This window comes from Mastomys coucha, unplaced genomic scaffold, assembly GCF_008632895.1.
Source record: "Mastomys coucha isolate ucsf_1 unplaced genomic scaffold, UCSF_Mcou_1 pScaffold17, whole genome shotgun sequence".
NCBI classification, from domain to species: domain Eukaryota; kingdom Metazoa; phylum Chordata; class Mammalia; order Rodentia; family Muridae; genus Mastomys; species Mastomys coucha.
In genome coordinates this window covers 36,557,371-36,582,622 of record NW_022196899.1, presented here as the reverse complement: position 1 = coordinate 36,582,622, position 25,252 = coordinate 36,557,371, and positions in this window count along the sequence as shown.

The window sequence follows — 25,252 nt, the reverse complement described above, 5'->3', positions numbered from 1 at the left end:
TAACAGCGGAAGTAGGCGCCATCTTGCCATGGCGAATGCCTCTCAAGATTCACGGCTCCCAACAATCTAGAACAGATAGGAAGAGAGGCAAGACTGGAAATCTGGAAAAGTAAAGGTGTGGAGGAAGGGCTTCCTAGGAGTAGCCTGCACTGCCACTTGAGACTATGGTGACAACCCAGCCTGTGCTGCTGCAAAGAGCCATGTCTGAGTCCTTGGATAAGCAACATCACCGGTCTGTGTCAATGTTCATGGATCACATTACCACAAAAGGCCATGTGGATGTTCCTGGACTCGGCCGATACCTGGGTCCATGTTGATGTTCAAGGGCTGAGGAGAGCTGGCCCTGCTCCTCACTAACTCACATGCTCAGGAACTCAGGAGAGCTGACCCTGGTATATTGCCTAGGCAGTATAGTAGATCTAGCCCTGGTGACAGGTTTAGCAAGCTGGCCACTCCATCCCTTTCTTCTGCCATGTGTGACTTTTATACCTAGTGAGATTCCACTGAAGAAAGCTAATTTTTCCTTTGCAAGCAGTGGTCAATTGGAGATAGCCTCTTGATTAGACATGAGCATTCGTGCCCACATCTCAGTCACAGCTGTGGAAAACTGTCAACCCTGCATATGCTGCAACATTCTCTGAGTTCATGTGTGCATCAGACCTGTTTTTACTGGAAGAAACTGTTTCCTTGGTGTTGTTCATCCTGTCTGGCTCTTACAATCTTTCTGCCTTCTCTTTCCCATGTAGTTTTCAGTTGTTTTAAAAGTAAAATTAAATTAAATATCATGCATGCCACTAATATGGTATTTGTTAATATCTACAAAATGCCATCTTCAGAAAAGCTTCCTCTTGCAGTAGATAGGAATTAACATAAAGATCCATAACTGGAGGATGTGCAAAGAGTTAGAGGGTTAGACCACTCAGTTCTATAATGTGTTAGCATCATCAAACCCCTCTGTTTAGGGCTCAGGGAGTATGGGAAGACCATGGAGACCAGAAGGAACTGTTGACTAATGGACTCTGTCATTTTTTTAAAAATAACTAGTAGATTATTGCATATTGTTTTCTAAGTTGTTGGTGTTCAGTGTGAGACATGGATTGCATTTCTTGCAGGGGCTTTAAATCTTAAATCCCACTAGAGAATTGTAGATTATTCCCACAATGGTTTTGCCACTATTATAACTACATGTCATCCAGGCATGTCATCTCAGTAGATCATAGGGTTTGTCACATTTCTTCTTTGGCACCATTTCAGTGCCATGAACTCGAGTCAGTAGGGGTGATGGCTTCAGTTAGGCATCATCTTGATTTCTCCATGTTCAATAAGAAATATAAGTACTGTCTTCAGTAATAGAGCATTACCATCCGTTTGTGGAGAACAACCAATAACTTCGGGAATATCCTGAAGTATATGGGGGTTCCCAAAGACTCAATTAGATGTATCCCAAGTCTGACACTGGAGGTTTCACTTGGTGGTGAGATGTCTAATTGGGGCTATCTCCTCATCATTTAGTGACAGTATTTAGATTTCTTTCATATATGAGTACATTTTAAGAAACTTCTACTGTAGGAGGTCTCCATATGACTTTTTAAATAACCGATTGTTATCTCTCCCACTACAGATTCATGCCCTTAGCCCCTTCCTTTTGCTTTCCTCTCTCCACTTACTACTCTCATTCCATTCTTCCTACTATATATTTCTATAGCTATATATAATGAAAGGCTGGAGAATCTTAGAATGTATAATGTATAACTTTTACCTAAAAGGGGGCATGGAAAACCTCTGCCACAAAAAAAAAAAGGTGGAGTAGCTAGTTCCAGGAACTTTGCTAACCCAGAGCCTCAGGGCTCTGGTTCCCGATACCTGCCCCTCCTGAATGATCCACAATGAGGGCGGAACTAAGAATGAAGGTTTATGAGACTCTCCACCCTGTCAACCAGTAGATGAAGATTACATTCCTAGAATGAATGTGTTCCCCTCCCTAACTGAATACCTTGGGTCAGGTCCCTCTGAAATTTTCCACTGTTTTTATGTTCTGTTTCCTTGGTAACTCTCTCTCTGCCCCCAGCTTCCCTTAAATAACGGACACTTCTTGTGTTCGGGGTTGAACTCCTCTGACTGGCAAGGTCATGAGATCGACCCGGTACCGGTATCCCCAATAAACCTCATGTGATTGCAGCAAGTTCAGTCTCTCGTGAGTCATTGGGTGGTCGCATCATCCCGAGACTTGAGTAAAGATCTCCCCAGTTCTGGGGGTCTTTCAATTCTATTTCTTCTTCCTTGAGAGATTCCATCCCAGTCCCTTACTCTTTACATAACCTTTGTGGTTATATGAATTTTAGCACACCTACAAAAGCCTTAAAAGCTGCTATCCATTTTTGATAGAAAAGATACAACATTTGTCTTTTGGGGGTCTGGCTTATCACACTCAGAACACACTCAGGATAATTTTTTTCTGGCTCCATCCACTTACTTGTGGATTTATGATTTCACTTTTTAGCAGCTGAATAATATGTCAGTATGTAAGCATAACACATTGTTGGGTGCCTCAGCTGCAAAACATCAGAGCCTGCCCAGGGAGACTCAACTCATGCCTGCTGTGCCTGAAACAAAGGCTCACTACTATGAGTTCCTCCTTTGAGGATTCCAGAGGAAACTACACCTGCTGGCTGGCACTATACAGCCTGAGGACATCTGTAGTTGACCTCCTTCCCCACTGTGGACTGTGTCTCCAACCACACCCTGGAGTCGAGACCTGCCAGATGCCCTGAGTCTCCACCTTCAGCCCAGCAGCCAGCTTGCCTTGGACTTCCCCCTTGACTTTGTTTGGACTCTTCCTGACTCCTCCCGAATTCCTTATGTTATCAAATGTCATTGTAACCTCGAGATTCAGTTTGCTCTCTTGTATATAAATGCTGAACCCTCAAAGTAAAGATGAGCCTTGATTGGAAACCCTCAACTTGTCTTCGTGTCCCTTTGTTCTCAAACTCTGTGTTTCAGGTCTCTTTTCTCCCTTCGGTCGAGGCAGAATCCGGTTCATGAAACTGCGGGACAGTTTCAACACATTTTATTAAGTATCCATTGTTGAGCAACTAAGCTGTTTACAATGTCTAGTCATTATAAGGAGAGTAGCAATAAAAATAGTTGAGCAACTACCTCTCTAGTAGAATATAGAGTTCTTTATGTATATGCCCAAGAACAGAGTAGCTGGGTCTTGAAGTAGTTTTCTATTCACAGATTCACAGTTTTTTAAGTAACTGCCATACTGATTTCCACAGTGGCTAATCTAGTTTGTACTTCCAGAAACAGGTGTTCCCCTTCCCTCACACCCTTGTTAGTATTACTTGTCATTCATTTTACTTACGTTGGTTATCCTCAGTGGCTTAAGATGAAATGGCAGAGTTGTTTTTATTTGAATGTCCCTAATAACTAAAGATTTAAACAGATCTTTAAGTATTTCTGTGCTCTTTGTACTTCATCTTTTGAGTAGTGTTTAGTTCTGTAAAATTTTCTGAACAGAACACCAATAGCCCAGTATTAAGACCAACACTTATTAAATGAGACAATATAATCCTGAAAAGCTTATGTATGGCAAATGACACAATTATTTTGACAAAGCAGTGGCATCCAGAATGAAAAATTATGTTTACCAATTACATATCAGATAAAAGGCTAATATCTAAACAATGCAAAGAACTAAAACCAAACTTGATGGTATGAAAACAAATAACCCAATTAAAAATCTTAACTATTCTTGAAACCCCACAAGAATTCACAGTAAATTTCAGGCCTTTGTGATTTTCTACACAAAATTTATATAATGACTCTCTATTTGTTAAATACAATTATACATTGTTTTCACTAGTATTTATGAATAATTTTCCATAGAGGACACAAATGATTTCAAAAATGTAGAAAAGATGCTTACTGAAGGATAATTGATTAAAGGGAATTCTGTTTGTCTCTCAATGTACTGATCTTGGTTTATTTTTTCTTTTGGAAATGGCTTGATTCAGTCAAGCTCATCCATGTTGTTATGTCCTTTACAACTCCTTTCTCAGACATAACATAACCCAGTTCTGTGGGATGGCTCAAGATTCTGCACCTTCTATATATTTCAGAAAAAAAAGATTACCATCATCACTATTACTGGTAATTTTTCTGGTTCAAATTATCATAACTGAGTAGGAAAGTGTTTTAAGTTATGTAGGGAAAACTTCACTCCAGATCTGAATAGGAAGAGGTCCCTTCCCTTTCCAATTCATAAGGCTACCTTGGAAACAGACTATGTCAGCATCCTAGTAAATACCATATCTGCTTGAATCTAGACAGGGAAACTCTGGATGCTTGTAATCAGCACTTGGACTTTAGGAACCTATTCACAAAAGCCATGAAAAAAAAAATCTGAAAGAAAAGAGAACCCTTAGATTTCTTATCACAAGAGAAACAGCAACCATCAGGAAATTTTCTTCTTTCAGGAATGTCCCAGAAGTCTTGTAGCACACTTGTAGCTCATCAACCAACTGCTTCAGAGCCTAAGGAGAAAGGCCAACAAAGCTGTTTAAAAAAATAATAGCCTTGTGTAAGGATCTTAATATAGTTAACAGTGAGGTTGATTTTTCTTTCTTTTACATTACCATCTCTAATCTGATTATTTTAAGCACCTTCTCCTTCCCAAACTTTGACAGATCCATCAGTTATTTACCCCTCAGACATGTTTAGCCATGAATCTGATGAGCAGCACATAAAACTACCGCTAATGCACACTGTAAATGGCTCTTCCCACTCTCCATCCTCATTGCCATTACCCTCCCACAGCATTTAGACTAATTCTAATTGATGGATTTCATCCACAAATTAAAAAACAATACTCACTAGATTTCAGTGATGAAAACCATACAGAGTGGAACAATATGTTCCTTGGCAACACAGCTCTTTGTTATCTTTACGGCACACCATGAAAGACAAATTAAGGGAAGAATGCAGAGCCAGCCTTTCTTTTTGCTTTTAAGATAATAAGAAGACGGTGCTTATTTGTTTTGATTGGGTGGTGTAAATTCATGGTCCTTGTACAATTTATTGATTTGCTTAAATATCAGTGGATGCCTGATTGAGAACGTGCAGGTGTTTCCTTCTGATAGTTCACATTTGCAATTTAAATTTTATTTATAAGCTTAAACAGTTCTAAAGCTACTAGGTTCACTTCTCTGAAGAATAACATATTTTATGAAGTAATTTTTTATTAGTTCTCAGTTATAATTTGTACAATGATCTCTCTGATAAAGAGGCAAGTACCATTAATGCTGCAAAAGATAAAATGGAAAGTGATTGTGGAATGTTATTGAAGTCAAGTGATAAATAACAATAGTTTACATATCCTTAAAGCTGAAAGTTGAAACCAAGCCTTTCATTTGACTACTGTGCTGTTTAAAGTGATCTAAAAACACTCTCAATATTCATAGATAGGGTTTTCTTCTTCTAGGACTCAGATGTTTAGTGTGATTTCAACAGAACTAGACAAGTATACATTTATAAGGAATATTCCTGGGAAGGTACAGTAAACTACGGCTGCCTCCATGTCCTTTCCTGGGATTAACTTCAGTCTACCATCTAATTTTAACATATACTTCACATCCTTGCCCTGGATTACCACTGTCCACTTGTTGAACTTCTGAACAGGGGTACAGAATAATGAATAAAAATCATTTAATTCTATTTTAAGATTTAGTAATTTTAATTTTTATGAATTATTGATGACTGACAATTTATTCGTACATATCATTCTGTTTATTCTCTAATCTTGTGTATCTTTCTTCCAACACCTTTCTTTCTTTCCACTTCCTTTTCCAGATTCATTAATCAAGAAGAGGATACATTTTAATGGCAAAGACATTTTAGTGTTTTTGATTTGTTTACATAGTAGCCTCATTCTAATGGAGGAACCAATCCCTTTACCATATTTCTGAGCCCATTGGTTTGTTTTTCTTTTTTCATAAAACAAAATGTTCAGGCCAGGAGGAACAATAGAAGTCACAGAATTTCACTCTGTTTTCATGCCAAGCACATAGATTTTTCCTTTGAATGGCAGGGCTCTGTAGCTAACTATAGCCTCTCAGTGAGAGGGAATAGGCAAGGGTTGGCAAAATCGTTTTCTAATATTTCCCTTTCTCAGCTTATGTTAGAGAAGTACATTTATTCCTGTAGCTAGAATTATAATTTGTTTCTAGTTAAAAGTTTTTAACATTGCTTCTGCTTTCTTCATCCTGTCAACCTCTTCTTGTTTTTCCCTCTCATACTCATTATGGAGCAAGGATCTCAGAATTCTTCAGCTGCTCAGGCATATGTCATTATCAAACAACCCCGGCAAGGCTTCTCTTTCTGTGAAATATTTCCAGTAAAAATCTGCCTGAACATTGCCTTTCACTGGCATCTTCAAAGTACCAGATTATCAATGCTTTAAGGAGAGAAGTTCAGGACAGTTTTCAAATTGACATTGAAGGGAATTTCAAAATAGTGGGTTATATGTTCCAGAACTATATAGATCATCAGGAATTTTTCTAAGGGCCTATATTTCCTGAGCATCCTCTTTAAAGTACTCATGTCTGTATCTCCTGTATCTTTCCAGGACCTTGTTCACATAAAAAACATTTATTCATTAGTGATACAGAGTAAGGGAACAAAAGCCCAGGGAACAAAACTTCTAGGCACTGAAGGGGTGGAAGGCTGAAGTGTATCATAGTGGAATAATTCACTTTTATTTCTTTAGACAAGTACTTACAAAGTATCATGTCAAGGCAAAGGAGCAATATAAAATTTTGTGCTACATCAAAGGAAATCAAAGTACAATCATATTCACTAGACAAAAATTACTTATTTTCACTCTTAGTGCTGTGTTTAAATAACAGGGCAGTTTCTGAAATTTTACTTCTAAATCTGTTTGTTAGTGGTGAGAGATGCCCTAGAGCAACAAAGTCAGTAGATAATGGATAATAGTTTACATGAAGGAACCTGAGACACTAATCTAGAATATGTGTAGCCATAAAGTTCATCAGTTGATAGTCTGACTTCTCATATGGAATTGAACATTTGCAGTTCTGGATCTGTTCCCATCCACTGCCATATGCAACATGCATTGATCTCTTGGCTTCTGGTAATCTTTGTTATGCCTTAGTGGTTATTTAACTATTAAGATGTTCAAAATGTCAAGGAAGATCAGAAAGCCATCAATGAATGGCTGTTAATAATTTAATCTGCACCAGACAGAGTTGCATTACCAACAACAAGTCAAGAAATTCAGGGAAACGTTATTGAGCTGTTAACTCTCAGGCATAAAAGTTATATTTTCATTCAATATAATTGCAAGATAGTAAGAGGTTTATATTCATAAAATTCAGCCTATAAGGAACTGTAAGCCTTGATAGTTCAACTGTGATACATCAATGGAGAAACAGAGCATTCTGAAGACTAAGAGGGAGAGAAATTCAGATCTCTATACTAAAACGAAGGTGACACACTCACACAAGGTGGTTGATTTTAGTAGAATATTAATATTTTACAGTGATTCTTTAGTTCTACAAATTTTATTTTGCTTTGATTTAAAGATAAATTTTGAATTAGGGGTCTATCTAATTCAATGGAAGTGAACTTGACTAGCCTGGTGAAGGACTTGAGTGAAAACTGAGGAAGATATTTCAAAAATAATGGTGATTCTCTAGTCCTTACTTTGGATTTCTGGGACCATTATAACTATTGTCATATAAAATAAAGTGTTAATGCACCCAGCCCTACATCTCACCTGCCAATTTACAGGAAGGGTTACTAAGCAACATGATAAAAGTTAAGGAACTTGCTGAACAGCTTGCTATTTCAGGGAGACCTCCACTCTCCTGCCACCTCTCCTTCCATCTCTGTCAGACATGTTGTGCCTAAACTGTACACATTAGCTTTCCTTCCCCCATCTTCTCTACTGGATGAGTTCTGTGGGGTACAGCAAAGGACTCTGAGCAGCCCAGTAGCCCAGGCAAACCTCCATTCTCTTGACACCTTTCTGCCTACTTTTGTCAGACTTGCATTTCCTGAACCATATAGACTTGCAGCTTCTGAACCGTACAGTCCTGAGCATCCAGAACCATACAGCTTAAATATAACCATCAGAGGTATGCCATAACAGGACCAACCAGTTTAACCCCCTTCCCAATATTAATGACAAGAGAAACTTCCAGGAACTAAAGCCATTCAAATGGCTAAAAGCTCTTGAAAGAATATACTCAACAAAGCAAGGGCAATAAGAGACCTTCAGAGCAAACATCCCCAGCAAGGCTTCTTACAGCAAGCTTTGGATGTTCTAACACAACCACATACTCATGGAAACTGAACAACTCTCTACTCAATGATCACTTGGTCAGGGAAGAAATAAAGAAAGCAATTAAAGACCTCCTAGAATTCAATGAAATTGAAGGCAAAACATGTTCAAACTTATGGGACACAATGTAAGTAGTGCTAAGAGGAAAATCCATAGCACTATTGCCTTCATAATGAAATTATAGAGATCTCATACTAGCAATTTAACATCACACCTGAAAGCTCTAGAACAAACAGAAGCGAGCAGACATAGGAGGAATAGAAGGCAGAAAATAGTCAAAGTCAGGGCTGAAATCAATCAATTAGAAACAAAGATAACAATATAAGGAATTAACAAAACAAAGAGCTAGTTCTTTGAGAAAATCAACAAGATAGAAAACCTTTAGCCAAACTAACTAATAGGCACAGAGGCAGTATCCAAATTAACATAATTAGAAGTGAAAAGGGAAACCTAACATCTGAAATTGAGGGACAAACAAAAATCATTAGCTCTTACTACATGAGCCTTTACTCCACAAAACTGGAAAATCTAAACAAAATGGAGGACTTTCCATTCTGGTAGACAGATACCTTACCAAAGGTAAATTAAGATTAGGAAAACTGTCTATATAGTTCCATAACCCCTAAAACCCTTCCCCCCCACACACACACATACACAAAAATATCCAGGGTCAGATGGATTTATTGCAGAGTCTTATCAGATTTACAATGAAGAGCTAATACCAATATATTACTCAAAATATACCAAAAAATAGAAATGGAAGTAACAATACCTAATTCATGCTATGAAGCTACGGTCACTCTGATACCTAAATCAAAGATCCAACAAAGAAAGGAAATTTCAGACTAATTTCTCTTATGAACATCAATGCAAAAATACATAATAAAATTCTTGCAAACCAAATCCAAGAACATATCAATAACATCATTCACAATGATCTTGGAGTCTTCAATCCAGGGATATAGGAATGGTTCAATATATGACAATCCATCAACATAATACACTACCCAAACAAACTGAAAGAAAAAAAAGCATATGATCTTCTCATTAGATGCTGGAAAGGACTACAACAAGATAACACCTCTTCATGTTAAAAGTTGTAGAGAGATCAGGAATAAGCCCATACCTAAAAATAATTAAAGCAATATTCAGCAATCCAATAGTCAATACCAAATTAAATATAGTGAAACTTGAAGCAATCCCTCTATAATCAGTGTAAAGCCGAGGCTGCACAGTTTCTTCCTATCTATTTAACATAGAACTTGAAGTTCTAGCTAGAGCAATTAGATACCAAGAAGAGATCAAAGGGATACAAATTGGAAAGGAAGAAGTCAGGTATCATTATTTGCTGATGATATGATAATATATATAATTGGTCCCCAAAATTCTACCAGAGAGCTTCTACAGCTGATAAACATCTTGAGTGAAGTGGAAGAATATAAAACTAACTTTAAAAATCAGTAGCCTTCCTTTATACAAACAGTAAATGAGTGAAGAAAAAAGTTAGATAAACAACACCCTTCACAATAGCCACAAATAAAATAAAATATCTGTTGTGTGTAATTTAAAAAACACACTTTCTCCTTTGCCCACAGCCACCTCCCAGCTAAGCTCTGAGAACATGCTCTGGAACATCCCAGGTTCCACCAGCTAATTCTTTCTCCTGTCTAGCTTTGCCAGATGCCATCAAACACCCTGTCTTCTATCTTTCTCCTGCCCATCTTAGCTCTGTAGAAGAAAACGGCCAGACCACTTTATTATTTTAAAACTTGCCAGACAACACAATTGCTGGGCACAGAAACCTCTAAGTCTAAACTATCAGATAACCTATATCAGCCATTCAAAAGTGCCTTTGAGAAACTATGCAGTAAAGACCCATTTTCTTAAATCATTGCTTCTTAAAATTGCATGCACCATAACAATCATCCGAAGTAAAATCAGAAAGCTGGAAAGATACTCAGTGGTTAAAAACACACTACCATTTCAGAAGAGCAGGGTTTGATTCCCAGCACTATGTGTGGTAACTCTCAGCCACATGTAACAACAGTTTGGGGGATTCAGGGCATACTTCTGACCTCTGGGGACAACTCATATAAATGGTATTCATACATGTGTGCAGGGAAAATACCTGCAAGATAAATAAAAATGTTCTTTGCCTAAAAGATAAATAAATATATTATTTTAAAGAAAAAAATAAGAGCAAAAAGTTGGTCAGAAATAACTTTAAAAATCATGATATCAGATACAATTCATCAAATTTGTTTCTGTCGTGGTACCCACTCCAAGCATATCTTTAAAGCTGTGCCTAGGTGACGTGAATTTATGGACCTTTAGACAAGATGAAGTAATGTGTTGGTCTCATTCCATTCTTCCAATCTAACATCAAAAAGATCACTGTTTCTGTGACTGTCCTCCAGCAGGGAGCTGGTCCTCAGACCTAGTATTGCCACAAGCAGCCAGCACACGTGCGGTGGGGCTTCCTGACTTAAACAGAGCCCTTTGCATCCCTGCCACTTCTCTGCCTTTGAGGTTCCTGCTAATAGCCACTCTTCTCTCCAAGCCCCTGCTGTGCTGGAACTCCTGCCTCCAGAGACCGATGATGAAGATGCTGATTGGGCCACGAGATGCTGACGGATTGGCGGAGGGGTTTCTGCCTGCCTGCTTATAAGAGACACAGTTGAATAATACATGGTGGACTGAAAGCACACCATGGCTCGGTCCCATTTTTTTAATTCTCTCTGGCCGCCTGGTTCTCCTTTATTTCTACAGGCTTCTACCTCTCCCCCAGACAGAGAACCATTTTTATTTAGCTGCAGGCAGCAACATATTTCTATGTCAGAAGGAACAAGGTCTTCCTAACTAAGCTGAGGTTGTGACCACTGTCCCCTTCCACTCAAATGAAAACAAAGATTCTTCTTGAGTAAAGAAAAAAATCCGTAGAACTTTTAGACTAAAGCTAAAAACCTGCTGTTTTCAAGACCTTCAATTTAGAAAGGAAACAGACCCTCTCTGTTCTAGGTTCAGCTTACCAAAGGCAGGCTTGCTCTCAGCTTCATGAATGTGTGATACACACACACACACACACACACACACACACACACACACACACACAAGCAAATGAGAATATTTGCGACAACTGTCATGTGTCTGAGAGAGTGTGTCTATGTTTTACTGGTGCAGACATCAAGGTAGGTAATAGATGTAGTCTTTCCACCAGTAAGATAAGTACCTATAGAACCTACAGACAGGAAAACTGCAGGCAATTCTTCCTAAGTTTTTAAGCTCCTTATCTACTTGCATCAGCATGTGGCAGTTTTTATTTGTCAGTGAGAATCAATCAAATGCCACTTACAGGGGAAAAAAAAGGTAGACTATTTTGGGTCATCAGTATGATTCAAGTGGTATTCTATTTTAGAAAAGTCATTTCTTTTTAAAGATGTTTTTAATATTCATGATTTGAGCATTTAATTATGGTTGATATTAAATAAAAAAGAAAGAGAGCACATTTTGACTTGCAAAGTTTGTAGCTCACTAAGACAGCGTTTAGGTCTCGCTGGGGAATTGCAGGAAACCTCAGCCCTCTGGAATTCAGGTAAAGTATATTCAACTACATATAATTCCTACCGCATCATCAAATGACATCTTTATAAAGCAGCACTACAGACTAACATGTTACTAAATAGTGTGCAATTCATTTTTAAATCCTATTCTTATTTCTTAAGAACTTTAAATCAAATCTCAAAATTATTATTTTTTACATGAATCAAAAGACAAAGCTTGGATGGATTTTCTTTTAAAATGGCACTTGAAGTAAAAGAGATTTCCCAGTTAGACGGACTGATCCAGTTCTGTTCTTGGGTAGATTCTAGCCTTGGGTACAGTGGCCTCTGAATACAATGGCTTGCTCCTTTTTTCTAGGGCAATTCCCATGCAGTGTCCCCTCATAGCCTCATAGTAGTTCAGAGATGAACACGTAGTGGGGCCCCATTTTATGAATGGATATCAGCCTCAAAGTGGTCATCAGCACTTCGCTGGTTATGTAAAATGCTCATAATTTTACTTTCCTCACTGGGGAAAAAAAAAACAGAAAAATAAGCTAATTGCCTTTGTCATGAATGCATAAGCAACTTATCATTTATAAAATATTAAACTCAGTCCTATGACCTAATAGTCCTCAAATAATGTGGTACCCAATAGTTTAAGTTAAGATAGTACTCATGATCATATTTTTAAACATTGATGTTATGTAATGTCTGTTCTTGGATCACAACAATAAAAAATTGTTCTCAATTCATTTACAGAGCTCAATCATCTGAATGAGTAAGAAGGTCACCTGTGCCGACAATGCCATGTTCAGTTAACATTAGGGCCTAGTTCCAGAAGCCTGTACAAATCCACATGCCCTCCTGAACACGTTAGGCCAGGTCCATGTCATTTGTGATACCTTGCAAAATGGAAAGTCTTAGCATTTGCATTTAGCCTAGGCACATCTTCCCAAGCACGTTGTCATACCTAGCATAATGTCAATGCCATGCAAATGACGACTACACTCCATTATTCAAGGGAGGATGGCAAGAGCTCTGTGTGTGTTCAATGACTTTATCCTGAATAATTTTCAGTCTCTGGTTATTTGAATCTTCAAAAGTGGAGCTGGTCATGCAGAGGGCTGACTCTATATTCCTCTGTAAAGTAGCAAGGCAGTGACCGCAGCAGAAGGAAGCCTTTAATGGACCAGGGTGTACATAGTCCTTTGGGGATGCTGGGCTTCAGACAGAAGACTGGTTTCCAGCAGTCTGTCTTCAGGAAGTGAAAGCTTCCACGAAGGACTCTTGTGCCTTGCACATTTATCAAATTAAAACAAAATTAAAGTATTTGATTTTTATTAAGATAAAACAAAGATGTAAGCTTTCTATAACTGAAGTCTAAAGACTTTCCATGCTTTAGCACTGAAAGCAGCACAAAATGACTCCCTGGGGTTCCCTGCTAATTTTAAAGCTATTAGACATAAGGGCTGGATATCAAGAGAGATATGGTTCTGAATTTACTCTTTTCCTTTCCATGAGGAAACCCACAAGGCTTTGTGATTTAAAGTCAGTCAGTTCAGCAGACCATGACAAGATTTGAATTTTCTTGATAAATACAAAAACCACATTAAGAAGCCATTTGATGCTGCCGCTGTGCGAATGGATCCGAGTAAATCTTTGATTATCTAAGACATTTAATTTCTAGAATCCCAGAAACCTTTTATTTATCTAAATATTTTGAAGTATTTTAACTTGCAAAGAAAGCTTATAAACATGGTGAAAGATGTTTCTGGCTTCATGACTACAGACATCCTACACAACCCTACATATTATCGCCCACTGACAGCAAGATAACTTATTTTTGATGGTATTATTTTTCCACAGCAGGATTGAATAACCAGGACGAGACCAAATTATTCAACTGACTTTTCAATATACAAATTCCATTTCTTTGTGACATGCTACATTCTCTATGAAGCAGTATTCTTCCACACGTCTCAGAATCATCACTCAATATCGAAAATGTCTCTGTGATTTCAAAGGTAAATTATCTCCAAGTGGATGCTCTACAGTAAAATTATTAATGAGGGATTTTTATTAATTAGGAGACAATTTTCAAATGTCTTTCAAAGTATAGTTATTTTCGCTGAAAGACATGGAAAGGAGGTAGTTTTAATCATATAATTAAGATTCTGAGTGTATGATTTGATTAATGCAAACTAATGGGAATTCTGGAGTCCTTCTGCTAACCCTGTCTTTCTAGAGATTTTTAGGCAACAAAGTTTACCTGGCGATTTATGTTTGAGATTCTAACAATGAGACGCCCTAGTTTGCTCCTTTGTTTCTGTGATAAAGCACTAACTTAGTGAAGAGAGGGCTTATATCATCTTAGAATCTACTGCCCATCATCATCAAGGGAAGCCATGGCAGGAACCTGGGAGCAGAAACTGAGACATAAGCCATAGAGATACATTGCTTACCAGCTTGCTTCTCAAACAGCTTTCTTATATAAGCCAGAATTATCTGCCCAGGCATGGCACTGCCCCCTCCCACATCAATACCTAATCAGGAATATGTATACCATATTCCATACCTGCATGCGTACCCATAGTCCACTCTAATGGAATCAATTCCTAAGCTGAGGTTTCCTCTTGAAACTGATAAACAATAACCACCACACTAGTGTAGAGAACATTTTAGAGCAACTGAATCTCTTTCCTGTGGATCCCGATGTGTTTTGTTACTAGAGCACAAAGGCATATTGATTCCATCAGGTTGTGCTTAAAAATGTATCTCACACCACTACAAAACTGAAGTAGAAAGTGTGTGTGTTATGAGTGTGCAGAAAGAGAGAGAGAGAGGGAGAGAGAGAGAGAGAGAGAGAGAGAGAGAGAGAGAGAGAGAGAGAGAGAGAGAGAGAGAGAGAGAGAGAAAGAGAGAGAGAGAGAAATTACATTTTAGGCTAGCCATTGTCAGTCTGTTTCTGCTCTGCTTTTAATTTCCCATGGCTGTGATCATTCACATTGCTTTGCTCAGGTCTCTGAGAAAAATGGCATGAATCAGAAAGATGCCAACAAGGATGATGAGCAAAGTCTTTGTCCATGGAAGATGGTTATGAGTTCCTTAAAGAATTGAACTCATGGGTTTCTTAACTCTGAGCTCTGAAGACTTACAATACTTGGCAAAACACTATCATTCCACAAAGCTGATTTCACTGTCATTTCCTATAAGAAATTACAAGGAACCTATAGTCTCATATGCCTTCAATGTTCTCTGACTTTAAGAACAAAATTTAAGTATATTAAATAAACTTGAAGCTCTACTTTAATTTGGGCATATGCTATATGTTTCAGCTTGGCTTAGATCCCAGCTAAGTACTAGGACCTTGGTACTTCCAAAAAAAAAATGTTTCTCTGGTTTATAATTTTTATTAAATTTATTCTTTCTAGCCTCAGACACATATATATTTCATTTTCATTACTGGTATCCCAACCTTCTTTGACATTTCATCCACCCTTTAGCTTCTCCTCCTCTTCACAGGTCCCTTTCTTCCACATGTGCCTTTTTGTTCTGTGTAGTAACTGAATTTAATTTGGTCTATCCTATAATAATTGGCACCCAAGGGTCTCACTGGAGCATAACCAACCACAATAACCCACCCAGCAGCTCTAAGTAGCCAAGAACTCAGGACAGTCTCCATGAGCTCTTCCATGATTGATGATTGACTGTTAAGAGACCCAGTGTTTTGTATGTCCTGTGCAGGCAGCCATAGCTGCTGTGAGATATTGACAGCCTTGACTGTGGCATGCCCAGAAGTTATTTCACAAGTTTCTTCCATGTCTTCTAGTGTTTATATTCTTTCTTCCTCATAAAAGGTTGATTATAAAAGACACATTTTTGTCTTCTCCATGTGTACTCATTTTCATTACTACAAAATCAGAAATACAAAATTGGCATTCCTAATGACTTGATTCCAGTATTCTTCATTTCCCTTGCTTCTTTGTTATGTAGCAAAAACTTCACATCTCTTAGATTTACCATGGTTTTCATTCTTCTGAGTTTTTACTTTAACTTCCCAATAAAAAGATAAAGATTCATAGATGCATTTTAATCAATAGCAAAGTAATTATCATGGTCTTGTTTTAATAGTAAATAAATCAGTATACCACAACAAAACGTTTTGCTTATCAAAAAAGTTAAAATAACAAAAATTCCAGGACAAAAAAGACATTTTTAATATTTATAAATATGCAATATATGATTCACCTCTTGTGTCTCCTATATCATATGCTTTTCCTAAGAACTTATGTCATAAGCAAAAATTATCATTAAGCTCTTGAATCTTCCATTATCTGCTTATTAGCAAGCACAATTAAAGTAAACACTTAACTATTCTTAGACCTGTGATGCTGATATATGGAACTGTGTCAGCACTAAGAGAGATCTTAAGAATGCATAATGTTGTCTATGAATGTATTACTTCTGTGTGTCCTAGTGTGTTGGCAGACTTTCCTTTATAAATTCTGACAGCACAACGCTGGGCCCTCTGTGTCCACCACCATGTGCTTACTCATTCAGCTGATTATGAACAGCTAGATTGTTTCCACATCTTTGCCACCAAAATCAGTGTTGACGCTGCAATGCACATTCATTTATGTTCCCATGAAAATATGCACAGGGATTTCACTGGAACTAAGTTTATTAAATACTGCCAGATGGCTTTCTAAAATGTCTGCCCTAGTTAGGCTTTCTAAATGCATGCATGCATGCACATATATACACATACACACACATTTAAGCACAGGCATATGCACTCATATACACACAGAGACTATTAAAGCTCAGGTTTCATATACAGCTATACTTCACCCATATCATATATTTATTGTTCATTTACCCTTTAGTCCAATGGGCATTTTGGTTATAAAATGTCAAGTTGAAGGAATAAGCTAAGACACCCACAAGAGAACACATAAAAGAGACTCTTAAAAACAAAACTATGATAAAAATGCTTGTTTTATATACAAATAAATATTTCATATTTGTAATCAATATGTAGATATTTTCTCAGTAGTTATTTCTTGTATTCCTGCAACATATCTCAAATCTCACAAAAAGGAAGGTTAGGAGATTTATTATGAGCTTTCTATGGAAATAACTTACTATTTTTATGTTCTGTTGGTTCCCTACTTGCCAAGTTAACTGTTACAAAGCATTAAGACAGAAAGTCTATTCAAGAATAAGTATTGTTAGTAAACAGTACATAAATCATAAAAGCATAATGGCTCCTGGTATTTTGCAATATGCTGATAACTCAGACAATAGGAGAGTGTAACAAATTCACCCTATAACACACTATAAATGTCCATGTAGAGAATGGCAATCATCTATATGGTACCTAAGTAAATTAATCCCTGAAGCTAAAGGCTACATGTTGTTATTTTCAAAATATCAATTACTCTCTCTGTATTTGAGGCCTGGCTTAAATGAAAACATTACTTTCAAAGTCTTTATAAGAATAACTAGTACTATTAGGAGCTATATTTTGTTACAACAATTACAAAGACGTACTGACAATAGTATGAAGGTGGTTTAATTTACTGGCAACCTACTGAACACCTAGTCTTTGCATTTCTTATTTCATATCATCTTGAGAAAACTGCTGTTAGTATGTATAGGTATCACCATAACCAAAAAGGAATCAATATCTTAACATTGGTATAAAACACTTTAGTGTGAGTCTCCCAGGTCTGCCTCTGCAAAATGAGTCCATTTCTGGAAGCACTCCAGAAAAAGTTCGTTATTGTTTTACACACACACACACACACACACACACACACACACACACACACCTAAATATATAAATACAACCTGCTAAGTCCATTTAGTTTACTTCAATTTGCATGATTTCAGGGTTGATCACATATTAAAGTAGAAATCATACCAAGCTTGGTTGTTCATTATGAAGTTCTTATATGCATTGTCACTTATCTCAAGTATCAATTTCTTATCTATATTATCTGCAGATTTTAGGATTTTTTGTAGATAGCAAAATATTAAATAATCTCTGAAAACATAAATAAATAAAAGATTATTTTACATTAATGGAGCTAATTCAACAACTAGAAAAAAATGTATGCTTCTGTACTATGAAGAGCTTTTCTACCCCTAGGCCAAAGCAACACACTCACACAACTAACACGTACTTTTATTTGATTTTATTCATGGATTTGTAGCTTCTATCACAGAGATAGTGAATAGGATTCAAAGTGAAGATATTGTAAATTTCTCTCTCTCTCTCTCTCTCTCTCTCTCTCTCTCTCTCTCTCTCTCTCTCTCTCTCTCTAATGTTGTGTTTGGTTCTACTCAGGGCTATTCAGTCTCTACTCTCTGGCCATTCAGGAATTGTAAGACATGAGCTGCCTCTTGTGGATGAGCCTCAAGTTAAATCAAACATTGGTTGGTTACTCCTACACACATTCTGTGGACTATTGCCCTGGCATATATTGTGAACAGGACAGATTATAGTAGGAGGGTTCTGGCTGGTTTGGTGTCTTGGTATCTCTATCTATAGACCGCAGCAATCCAGTAGCCAACATAATATTAAATGGATGGAAACTCAAAACAGTTCCACTAAAATCAGGAACAAGTCAAGGCTGTCTACTCTTTCTATATCTATTCAATATCATACTTGACATTTTAGCTAGAGAAATAAGACAACTGAAATAGATTAACAGGATACAACTTAGAAATGAAGAAGTTAAAGTATCACTCTTTATGGAGACCCTAGAAATTCTACAAGGAAACTCCTACAGCTGATAAACACTTTTAAAAAAAGTGGCTAGACACAGAATTAGTTTTTTAAAAAAGCAGTAACTATCCCATAAACAAATGACAAAAATGACAGACGGAGAAATAATGAAGGAAAAAAAAACCTCCACAATACAACCAAATAATATCAAATGTCTTGGGGTAAATCTAAAGAAGTAAGTGAAAAACTTGTATTATAAAAACATTGAGTCTTGATTAAAGAATTTGAAGAAGATATCAGAAGACAGAAAGTTCTTCCATACTAATTGATAAATAGGATTAGCATACTAAAAATGGGCATCCTACCAAAAACTGATAGAAGAAAACATGGAGAATAGCCTGGAACACAAAGGCATAGGAGGCAGCTTTCTGAACAGAACACAGATAACACAGGCATTATGACCAACGATTAATTAAGGGGACTTCATGAAACTAAAAAACTAATCTTAGGCAAAGGATATTGTCATTTGGACAAAGTAGCAGCCTACAAAATTGGAAAGTTTTTTTTTTTTACAAACTCCACATTTACTAGCGGGCTAATATTAAAATTATGCAAAGAACTTAAGAAACTAAATATCAATAAATCAAACAATTTAATTAAAATTGGGGAAGGGATAGAAACAGAATTCTCAATAGAGGAATCTCAACTGGCTGAGAGATGCTAAGGAAATGTTCAATATCCTTAGCCATCTGAGAAATGCAAATCTAAATGATTTTGAGATCCCATATTAGACTTATCAAAATAGCAAAGATTAATAACACAAATGACATGTTCTGCTGGTAAGGATATGCAGCAAGGGAAACACTCCTCCATTGTCACTGGGAGTGAAAACTTGTACATCCTCTATGGAAATAACTACTGCAGTTCCTCAGGAAATTGTGAATCAATACACCTCAAAATTCAGTATACCACTTTTGGGAATATACCCAAAGATGTTCCATCCTATCAAAAGGACTCTTGCTAAACTATTTTCATAGCAGTTTTATTCATAATAACCAGAAACTGGCAACAACCTGCCACCATCAGTGGGACGCCATTGCCAAGAACAACATCCACACACAGACCATTGTCCGTGAATAGATTGAGCTGGGGCAGATTTGGAGCCTTCACTCCTACATTTTCTATCTCGTCTCTTCCTCTTTTTTTTTTTTTTTTTAATAAAGTGCATACCTTACTTGAAGAAGATGGGCTTCTATATTTATATTTCTTTGTCCATTTTTCTAATGACACTTGGAGATTTCAAATCAATACCATCCCAGTATGTAAATGTAAAATGACTCAACAAAAAGAAGCTGGATAAAAAGGGATGTTGAAAGTTTCAAGAAAATATTATAATTTAATCAAACTTATCAGAATTTAATTTAATTTAATTTAATTATTTCAGCCTCAGGGCCAGCAGGAATACTTGATGAGAGATATTCTTGTGCTTAAGCTGCCATGATGAAGTATCCATAGGAAGCACTGATAAAAGAGAAGACATTAGTCTGAGTCAATATAAAGGAAAGTCAACATATTTTTTGTTTGGACTTATGACACATCATGAATCTGAAAATATATTTAAAGACATAGCTTTAGGTTTTCATATTTTTTCTGCCTGTTCACAATCCTCTGTGCGGTCTATGTTCCTCAGACATTGTGCTAAGCAGTGAATCAAAGACCTGATCTAAAATCAGTTGCAAAACTTCAATATATTTGCTAATCACACTTTCTATGGACCATCAAAGATAATGAGGTAATTGAGCTTGTAATAGAATTTACTTATTTTCAAGAGAGTAGAAAGTTTCTGAATCACCAGACCAAATCCTTCATTTTCCAAACAACAAAATTGAGGCTCAGAAGGCTAACTAAACTTAGTTTACGGGTTCGGTTATGGTAATCTCAAGACAAGAAACTATTTTTTCCCCAGAAAGTTTACACATTCTAATAGAACTATATAAAATATATCATTGACATAACAAGGTCTTATAACATACATTACAATCCAGTTATCTCAAAACTAGTTACATGTGACTTTTTCTTTAAATAATAAATAAGTTTTATTACACTGTGAATGTTAATAATTCAAATTTCTTAAAAGCAAAATTGAATATTTGCCAATTCAAGTTCTGATTATGTTAATTTAAATTATGAATGTGTTTTTGAGTGTTGTTATGTATTTTTAAGGTCTTCTGATTATTATAATGCAAGAATTTGCAGAAAATATAAGTGTACTTCAAATGGGAATACATTTCTCATTTTAATGAAATGCTAAAACTTAACACATTTATCACTAATTCTTTCATAACCCTTTAAGAAATTACACCCATGATATGTTAGGGATAAACTTCTTAAATTTGATTGCTTATAAATTTACATAGTCCATAATTGAACTTCTCCATACTTCAAAGCCTTTCTTTCATAATTCCTTTTAAGTTTCTAACATGGGAACACCTTGAACAAGTAATTAAAAGAATGGAAAATCTCTGAATTTACATTCAAAGAATGAACATTCCACTTAATGAATTATACATCAAATTACTTTGTGACATTTGGAAAAAGTTATAGGGTATCGAAGTAGGATGGATTGTCCTTTTAAGTGATGAATTCTCATGGATATATAACAATTTTAACAAATCAGTTACTTACTTAAGTGAAAATTTGTACTTTCTCTTTATAGTCTTATTACCCAGCTATAACTTTGCAAAGCTTTGGTCTTCTTGGTAGCCAGTTAAGAATCATTCATTTTAACCTCGAAATTCCTCCCATTTTCTATCTGAATTTACAATTTGAAAAATTGGGATGTAACTGGTCATGGTTTGAATATGCTTGGACTAGGAAGTGGAACTATTTTGAGGTGTGCCCTTGTTCTAACTAGGTTTGTCACTGTGAGTGTGGGCTTTAAGACACTCATCGTAGCTGCCTGGAAGTGAGTTTTCCACTAGCAGCTTTCCGATAAAGATGAGAATTCTCTGCTCTGCCTGCACCATGCCTGCCTGGATGCTGCCATGCTCCTGCCTTGATGATAATGGAATGAACCTCTGAACCTGTAAGCTATGTCCAATTAAATGTTGTCCTTATAAGAACTGCCTTGGTCATGGTGTCTGTTAACAGCAGTCAAACCCTAACTAAGACAGTAACTGAGCAAGCAAAGTAGGAAGATCACTGGTAAAAGAAAGATGAAGACTTTAGACAAACTGTATGTCAAAAAGAGATAAAGGAAAAACAATGAGCTGATATTAAAATGACACATGGAAATGTAATTATTACCAGTGGTTGTGATGTGTTTATTATTCTTTGTTCTAAGTTACTTCCATGATATCCTATTATTAATTTACCCTACATCGTTATGCTGAAAACTTAGTTTTTATAATATTAGTATTTACCTTTACTCAGCAATATTTAATATAATTTCTTTCAATATGAGATAAATTTTGTTATTGTATTTCTTTTCTACTTTTTCTTTTTTCTTTATTTATTTGTTTTTACTTTGATTCATTTAAAAATAATTAACTATCTTTTAGTATGCTCTATGTTTTACTATTTAGCTATTAGTGGTTATTTTTGGATTATAATGTATATTCACAATGTATTATAGTATACCAGAAATTAATAGTAAATCTTTTCATAAAGGAAAGAAAGTGTTTTAATTAAAAAAAATCTTATTTGTACTGTGAAACTCCAAATGTATAATGACATGTCCAGGACTCTATGACCTGATCATTCATTTTTGTTGGAACTGCTGATATACAGAATGTACAGAACAATCATAAATATATGCATGGAAGGGTGAGTCAGAGGTTAAGAACAGACACTGCCCTTGCATAAGACCAGAGTTTGGTTCCTAGCACTTTGATTACCTGTAACTCCAGCCCCAGAATCTGACATCATGTTTAGTTCACCAAAGGCACCTGTGCATACAAACAATCAAATATGCACATATAGACATACATAGAGAGAGAGAAAGAGAGAGAGAGAGAGAGAGAGAGAGAGAGAGAGAAAAGAAGAGAAGAGAGAGAATAAAAATGAATACAAATAGTTAAACAAAATAAAATATCTTTAATAATTATATGCATGTATGCATATTAGTTAGGGAATTTATTTAAGAAAGAAACCATACAAATACAATTATGTTTTTTCCTAGATAGAGTATTACTCTGCTATGAACTCTATAATAAGGTAATAGATATTTAAGATAGTAAATGCTACGGACCAATTTACCAATATACATAATAAGATTGACCCAATTGAGAATGAAAATGATGAAAATTATAAAATATTTTTTGTAACTTAACTTAGAGTTTCTTGAAATACAAAGTCTTTATCTACAACATCTACTATCATTATTTCACAGCTTAATAGAAATTATTGTTATCAGGGTTATTATTTAAAAACACTTTTTAATAAAATGTTACAATTAATGAGGCAACTGGATAATTTATACAACACATTCGTTACTAAGACTTAAATAAATTAAATACATAACTATATATAGTATTAAAATTAAAATTATTAGGTATATTAATAAGATTCTTTACAATTTAATTAATTTCATTTACATGCTAAAGGTATTACAGAAAACACTAAATTTGGAGCCATTCAAATAATAAAAAAAACTTTGTATACCTCTGGGTTACTATATATATGTCAATAGATCCTTGATTTTTCAAATATTGGAAAAATAATTTCACTTTCCACAAAGAAAGACTGCTTTATGAAATTATTTTTTTCTGGAATAACTGGAAAAACAACATTGCAGAATAAATACAACCATAAATATATAGCACTGAATCATAATCTGAGGTTTTTTTTCTGTTGCATGCAGTAATTTTCATTTGTGGATTTTTCCTAAGTTAATTCTATTTTATTTTAAAATGTTATTTTTAAGAAATCCATATAAAGAGATTTTTTTATTATTTCATTGGTAGACACTTCTTTCTTACATACATATATATGCACAAATGAACACATCATGCACAATCCAGCAGACATACACACATCAACTGTTCCTGCGGTATTCCTGCGGACTAATGAATATCAAGTAACTTTAATCATTTGCCTTAGAGAATCAATAAACAAACAAGCAAACAAAGAAGCAAGAGTTCTGTGTTCCATAATCATCTCCCTAGGGATAACTGAGATGTGGATAATCTTCAATTTCCCTTTGAAGACATCCAACCATCAAACTACTGTTTCAATTTTAATCATCAATATATGTTTGCTTCTTTTTATTATTTTTATTTTATATATGAATGTTTTCCATTTAAATATGCATGTATACCAAGTGTATGCAATGCCCAAGGTAGCCAGAATAGAAAAATGGACACTAATGTGAGGTGTGTGTGTGTGTGTGTGTGTGTGTACACATGTGTGCAAGCAATTTTGTGTTTTTGTTTTTTATGTATGGATTCATATATGCATAGATGTTGAGATCATGTCCAGATGCTCTAGAAGAACAATAGGCTCTTAAACATCGGCCATAATCTTTATCCTTCTGGTTTTTTGTTTGTTTGCTTTGGTTTGTTTGTTGGTTTTTAATGATGCAAGCAACACACAAAATTCAATATTAAATTTTTTAATTAATAGCTAAATTATACTTCATTATCATTAACAGTAATTTATGAATACCTGATTCTTTTATAAAATTATTTTTCTCACATATTTATTTTGATATTTGTGTCTTCATCCTGTGGTAGTAGTATTATTCCAGTTTTATGCTCACATAGGTACTGTTAGTAAAGCAAATGAAACATATGAACTATTATAGTTCAGTTCCACCATCCTGCATTTTAAAATATCTATAATCTTAGCAACATAATAACCCCCTTTTAGCAGGTTTTTGCAGAATAACACTTCAATAGACTTATTCTGAAGATAATTTAGATTAGTAGATAAACAAGACAAAAATATGTTAGTTTCTAAGTTGAGTCCAAAACAGCCACAACAAGATAAGAAAAGATCATAAATAGGTAGCAACAATGCAATGAAAATAGCAAGATTCAACACAACAGCTAGAGAAAAGTCAAACCTGATAAAAGCCCTAAAGTATTTCAACACAGATTCATGCAACTAGAAAGGGAAGAAATAAGAGAAAAAATAATCACTAAAAGGTTTTTTTATTAAGGCAAGAAAAGATCGTGTTCTTGAAATTTACAGTTTTTCTTCATATTCTTATTTAGAATAAGTGTAAACTGGTAAGGAATATTCACAATGTAATTAATTAAGGAAAAGGAGGTGTGTAAAGAGAATAAATGGGGGAATATGATGATGAAGAAAAGGAGAAAGAAAGAGAAGTGGAAGGAAGGGAGAAAAGATAGAAAGAGAAGGGAAGGGTAAGGAGTAGGGGAGAGAACTGAAAAGACTTAAAGGAGAATCAATTGAATCTGAACTGAAGCAGTTATCCTGAATTCCAAAGAATAAGATTCAATTACTCTTCCATAAGTAAGCAACTCACAAATATTAATAAAAATATGACTCACTATTGTGCTATAAGTAAACAACTTAAAAACTAATATAATGAAAAATAAAGCTCACAAATGCTGATACAATAGTTGTGAAGGAAAACAACTATAGCAGTTT